This window comes from Acinonyx jubatus, chromosome X (genome assembly GCF_027475565.1).
Source record: "Acinonyx jubatus isolate Ajub_Pintada_27869175 chromosome X, VMU_Ajub_asm_v1.0, whole genome shotgun sequence".
Lineage (NCBI taxonomy): Eukaryota > Metazoa > Chordata > Mammalia > Carnivora > Felidae > Acinonyx > Acinonyx jubatus.
The window spans coordinates 14250386-14257617 of NC_069389.1; positions in this window are offsets into that span (position 1 = coordinate 14250386).

The following is a 7232-nucleotide window of genomic DNA, read 5'->3' on the forward strand; positions in this document are numbered from 1 at the left end:
CATTACCAGAATCAGACTATGGGGAAGTATGGTGTGCATTGCCTTATAGCTAACTACCTAGACTCTTAAGTGTCTGAGATGCTGGAGCCTCAGGGAGACTCTGCAGAACTGAGGACTGTTGAAGGACTTGATGATTTTGCTGATATGTTTTTTGGAAATTATAATTATTTACAATAGATAGTTTTAAAGTAGTGGGAACAAATGCATATTGTTAACTGATATGCATAAACGCTGATATCTGCCCCTACAATTCCTCAAGTCTTCCAAACTTCTGGAGTTGCCTTATTTTTTAGTATCAAGTGTTCTGAGCCCCTGAACTCGTCAAGTTAGGCTAGGCTATGTTGCAGTAATTAATTCCAAATTCTAACACAGATTATTTCTCACTCACACAAAATCCAGTGTGGGTGTTCTAGCTGACAAGCTCTCCCAGGTGGCTTTTCTTCAAGCAATGATTCAGGGGTCCAAACTCCTACTGCATAAGCCTATCCCCTCCCCTGCTTGCTTAGGATCCTTTGAATTTGGCTGGCTGATGAAAATAGTGAGTGAATACAGATGATCACATGGTATGATTTAGGGGCCAGGCCTAGAAGTAATGCACAGCACTTTCAGCCTCATTCAATTAGCCAGAACAGGTTACATGGCCCCATCTAGAAGTGAGAGAGTTGACAAATGCAGTTAACTGAGTGCCCAAGAGGAGCAAATGGGTTGGATGAGCATCTAGCCAATCTCTGCCACAGCCCCATGCCATGTACCCGAGACACCACAGTACTCTGCCCACCAAAATATATTAAATATCACTATATAGTATTCTGCATAGTATTATAGCACTCATTCACAACTGAGGGTGATTCTGACTTCTCTCCAGAAGAAACCTGGCAGTTTTAGTTGTCACAAGTGAGAGGATGATAAACTTCTGGTTTCTGGTCCAGCATGTAAGGATCTTGGAAGTAGCCACTTCCATCCTCACAGTAAGAAAAAAGCTGAAGAAACTGAAAATCAACAACTCTTCTTAGGGTCCATCCAAGAATAGAGGTCACAGGGCAAATCCAACAATTTAGAGAGGCAAACTGACAGATACAAAGAATCACAGCTTACTATCAGGAGCAGAAACCACCAATGGAACCAGTACCAAGGTAGGAAAACCCAAACTTTAACTGATAATATACTGAGGGCAAGGTATGGGCAAGCTTGTGAAAATTAAAATGCCAGGGGGGCCCACCCCTAAGCGGGGGTTCATACTTTTTTTTAAAGTTTTACCTCTAGGAGCCCTACCTACCAGGTTCTCACAGTTATGATTGAGGGGAAAAGTCTCCTTATGCTTCTAGCAGGGGGAGGAGGAAAGTGGCCATTTTAAATTATGGCCAGAGTATTCTGTTTTTCTAAACAAGGCTTACCCCAAGAAAAACTATTTTGCCAGGGCCTAACCAACTGGAGTTTTACCAGATCCTATGTGACCTGAGAGAAGGGAAACACCCAACTTAAGCCCCCCTCTACCCTTCCTGTCTCACCTAAGTGGCAGAGGAGTGGGTGATTAAAAGTACTTGTGGAGGTCACAGCCCAGGAGCACAGTCACTAAAAGACCAAGAACTAATGATAAGATTATAAAATGTGTCCCACCTCCCCACACCTTACCACTACATCAGTAGGGTTCTTGAATAATAATAGAGAATACAACTGAGAAAACTGCACATCTCAGAGCTTATTTAAGAAGTCTCTAAGGAAACCCAAAGACAACAGTGGCACAAAAATAAAAACACCAGAGAAAATTTCAGCCTTTTCACCTACAGCTACAGCAAACAGTAAACACAGCCCAATTCCTAGCCATATAAAACATAAAACCTCAAACTAGTGGCCTATTTACCTCAGCTCCTTTTACCCATTACATCATGTGTCTTCCTTCAAAAAATTACAAGGCATGCCAAATGACAAAAACCACAGTGTGAAGAGATAAACCAAGCATCAGAACCAGACCTACATATGGCAGAAATTTTGTAATTATTAGATTAGGAATTTAAAGCCACTATGATTAATATACCAAGGCCTCTAATGGAAACAGTGGACAATATAAAGAAGCAGATGGATAATGTAAGCAGAGACATGGAAATTCTAAGAATCAAAAGGAAATGCTAGAAATAAAAAACACCGTAACAGAAATGAAGAATGCCTTTGATGGGCTCAGCAACAGATTAGACACAGCTGAGGAAGGAATCAGTGAGCTTGAAGATATGTCAATAGAAACCTCTAAAAGACAAACGCAAAGAGAAAAAAATTGAAAAGACAAACAGAACTGTGGGATACTTACAAAAGTGTCACATATATATAATGGAATACCAGAAGGAGAAAAAAGAGGGAAGAAACAAAAGAAATATCTGAAATAATGACTGAGAATTTTCTAAAATTAATGACATACATGAAACCACAGATCCAGGAAGTTTAGAGAACACCAAGCAAGATAAATATTTACACTTTAGAAAATCAAAGACAAACAAAAAATATTGAAAGAAGACAAGGATAAAAAACACCTTACTTATAGAGGAGCAAAATAAGAATTACATCTGACCTCTCTTCAGAAATCATATAAGAGGAAAGTGAAATGAAATATTTAAAGTATTAAAAGAAAAACTCACCAACCTAGATTTCTGTATCCAGTAAAATTATCCTTCAAAAGTAAAGGAGAAATAAAGGCTTGCTCAGTCAAACAAAATGAAGGGAATTTGTTCCTAGCAGACCTGTCTTGAATTGTTAAAAGAAGTTCTTCAGAGTGAAGGAAAATGATAGAAGTCAGAAAGTCAGATCTAAGTAAAGAAAGGAAGGATGCTAGAGAAGGAATAATTAAGATAAAATACAACCTGCGGCACCAGGTGGCTCAGTCAGTTGAGCATCCGACTTCAGCTCAGGTCATGATCTCACCGTCTGTGGGTTTGAGCCCCGCATCAGGCTCTGTGCTGACAGCTCAGAGCCTGGAGCCTGTTTCAGATTCTAGGTCTCCCTCCCTCTCTGCCCCTCCCCCACTCATGCTCTGTCTCTCTCTCTGCCAAAAATAAATAAGCATTAAAAAAAAATTTAAAAGATAAAATACAACCTTTTATTTCTCTAATTCTTAACTGACTTAACAGGTAACAATTTGTTCAAAATAATAATAGCAACAATGTATTCAGTAAATATAGCCTTTGGATATGTGAAATAAATGACAGCAATGTTATAAAGGATTAGGCAGAAGAGATGGGAATACTCTGCTATAAGGTACTTGTACTACCCATGAAGCAGTATAGTGTTATTTGAAAGTGGACTTGAAATAGTCATAAATGTATACTGAAAGCTCTAGAGCAACCACTAAATAGAAGGGTTTTTTAAAAAAAGAAGTATAAGGGCGCCTGGGTGGCTCAGTCGGTTAATTGTCCAACTTCGGCTCAGGTTGTGATCTTGCAGTCCGTGAGTTCGAGCCCTGCGTCAGGCTCTGTGCTGACAGCTCAGAGCCTAGAGCCTGTTTCAGATTCTCTGTCTCCTTCTCTCTGACCCTCCCCCATTCATGCTCTGTCTCTGTCCCAAAAATAAAGGTTAAAAAAAAAAAGAAGTATAATCACAGACACCATATGTTTTCACTCTTATGTTATCCTGAGAAACTTAACAAAAGACCATGGGGGAGGGGAAGAAAGAAAAAAAGGGAGAGAGCCAAACAATAAGAGACTCTTAAAAACTGAGAATAAACTGAGGGTTAATGGGGCTGGGAGGGAGGGGAGGGTGGGTGATGCGCATTGAGGAGGGCACCTGTTGGCATGATCACTGGGTGTTGTATGGAAACCAATTTGACAATAAATTTAATATTAAAAAAACTATACATCAAAAGTAAAAAAAAAAAAGAAGAAGTATAGTTGATATGCTAAGAGAGGAGAGAAAATGGAATCATAAAATGCTCTGTTAAGGATCTCACAGTTCGTGGGTTCGAGTTCCATGTCCAGCTCTGTGCTGACAGCTCAGAGCCTGGAGCCTGCTTCAGATTCTGTCTCCCTCTCTGCCCCTCCCTGGCTTGCACTCTGTCTCTCTCTCCCTCTCTCAAAAATAAATAAACACTTAAAAAAAATTTTTAAATGTTCAGTTAAAACCAGGGAAGACAGAAAAGTGGAAGACCAAGCAAACAAAGAATAAGTGCAATGAAGAGAAAAGAGTAACAACTAGAGGTATGCTACTGGCATCTAGTGAGTAATGATCAGAGATGCTACTACACATCTTAAAATGCACAGGACAGGCCTTCACAATAAAGAATTATTCAATCCAAAATGTCAATAGTGTAGAGGTTGAGATACTCTGTGTTATAACAATTCCTCATCAACCCCATGGATTACATACCTGAATATTTACTTAGTAAATACAGTAAAGACTGCTAATTGTACAATGAAAATCATACAGTCCCTTCCATGGTATAGAACTATTGCTAGGAAATGGCTTCTCAGCCAGATACTATATTTCCAGCATGTAGGTGGAGCACTATAGGTAGTTTTTGACAAAGGACTGTGAGCAACTATTCCCTTGAATAGTTATGAAGTCAGAAATAAATTCTATTGTGTTAAGCCACTAAAATTTGAAGGCATGCCTGTTACAGCAGGTAGAATCTCCCTAGCTAATAGAGCAAAAGTTTTAAAAGGCATTTTCTTCCAAAAGAATCCTGAATCACCAACATTAAAAACTTACTATTGAGGTAACATGTCTCTTGAATCACCTTCTTTTTCCTAAGAAACTGCAGATTCTGTCATGAGGGCTATGTTATGAAGATGCCACATCTCAAAGTTTTCAAATGAGACTTTGTTATCTTGAAATAATGACTTTTGCGTGTTATTCTCCCTTATCCTACTCCTCCTTCCCCAGTTTAGCAAGATGTACAGTATCTTTTTCTTGTAACAGCCCCTAACTAAATTGTCTGAGAACTCCAGAAGCCTATAGGCCAATCCAGCTTCCAGCCCTTCCTCAAAGAGAACTATAGATGCGATTTCACTTGCTAGTAGAACACCAAATCTCTTTCTATTCTCTAGAGAACAGGGAGTCCAGCAGAGTCTGGGCAGTCCTTGTTAATAGTTTGCATTGAAAAAAAGTGAGATGCTATCTATATCAAAACATACCCCACCTAAACCTACAGTGAACCATGATAGAGAAATACATATAAGAATCTGGTATGTAACAAATGTCATCATACTAATCAGTGGTGAACTAAAATGATATTAAATAAACTCTCCCAAGTCAACTAGTTCACTAAATCAGAAAAAAAGGCCCAAATTTAAATTCTTATCTCCCATCATGCCACAAAATAAATTCTTGATGGGTTAATGATTTAAAAAATAAACATAAATTTTAAAGGAAATGCTTAAATCATACTGATATGGTAACAAACTTTGCAAGTATAAAAGCAGAGAAAAAGATACTTGCAGGGAAGATGATGGAGGAGGAGGAGGACCCTAAACTCACCTAGTCCCATGGATACAGCTAGATAGCACACATATCAGTATAGATAACCCAGAAAACAACCCAAAGACTGGCAGGAAAACCTTCAAAACTAAATGTACAGAAGAAATCACATCAAAGTGAGTAAGAAGAGTGGAGATGCAGTGGGAAGCTAACCTCCATGGGACTGGCCACCAGAAGGAGGGAGCCCCAGGCTTGGAGAGGGGTGAGAAACATACTGTCACACCAGGGAGCCTGCATGGGGAAGATGAATTCCAGTAGCATTTGGCTTTGAAAATCAGAGGGTTTTACAACCAGTGGGAGTTCTTACAACCAGTGGGACTTAAATCCTAGAACTTTAAACATCAGCAGTCTCAGCTCTGTTAAAGCCCAGAGGGCAATAGAAAGCTGAATTCCTGTCCTTAAAGAGAGAGCACAACAGGCTGTGGGGAGACTGGGGAGAAGCAGCAGTTTGAAAAACACTGGGGGCAAACAGGACAGTGAATTATTTACTTATCTAAGAATTCCCTGAGGGATTTTTCCAGGAACAAAGTTGTTGCCAGGTGCTATTTCCCTCCTTTGCCCCTCAGCAAAAACAAACCACCACCTGCAGGAAACAGCAAACAGCATTCCCTACCTAACTTGCTTACACTGTACTGAGCTCTGCCCCCTCCAGCCTCAGTCCTGGTGCTACAGGTACTTTCCTCCAGAAGACTGTTGCAAACCTTACCAACACTGCATCTCCTGACTGTGCACTCTGCAGGGCCTTTGTCCCCGCAGAGGCGGCTGGCTGGTCACCTGCTCAGAGGACACTCATACATTGCTAAAACTGCTACCCCCTGCCTCATGTGCTTTGCAGAACAGCTCTACCCAGCCCTGGTCTCCACAGCAGCTGTGAATCCCCTGTGGAAGAGCACTGGTGCACACAGCTTACAGGCTGCACCCCCCCCCCCACCATGTGTGCTCTGCAGAGTGGCCCCAGCCAACCCTGGTTTCAGCAGCAGCTGTGTAACCCCTGTAGAAAAGGGCCAGCACCACTTTGTTAAAAGTGAGCACCCTTTCTGCTACTTTCAAGAGCAAGAGACATAGTTGACTTTCTTAACACAGAGAAACAAAGAGAGTTAGACAAAATAAGGAGAAAGAAGAATACGTTCCAAATAAAAGAACAGGACAAAGGTGAAAGCAAGAGACCTAAGCTAAACAGACTTAAGTAATATGTGTGATAGACATTTTAAACTAATGATCGTAATGATACTCACTGGACTTGAGAAAAAAGTGGAGAACATGAGTGACACCCTTAACACAGATAAAAAAAAAAGAGCCAATAAGAGATAAAGAACACAAAAGTTGAAATTAAAAATACATTTGATTGAATAGTAGTCTAGAAGAAGAAGAACCAATCAGCAACCTGGAGGACAGAGTAATAGAAAGTAATCAAGCTGAGCAGGTGAGAGAAAAAAGTTGTGCCAAATGAGACTTAGGGAACTCACTGACTCCAAAAGCAAAATAACATTTGCATTACAGGGATCACAGAAAAAGAAGAGAGAGGAGGAGGCAGAAAACGTATTTAAAGAAATAATACCTGAAAACTGCCCAAATCTGGGAAAGGAAAAAGAAATTCAGATCCAGAAGGTACAGAGAACTCCCAATAAATTCAACCCAAGGAGATCCACATGAAGACACATAGTAATTAAAATGTCAAAGAGAAGGGGCGCCTGGGTGGCTCAGTCAGTTAAACATCTGACTTTAGCTCAGGTCATGATCTCACGTTTCACAAGTTTGGGCCCCGTGTCAGACTC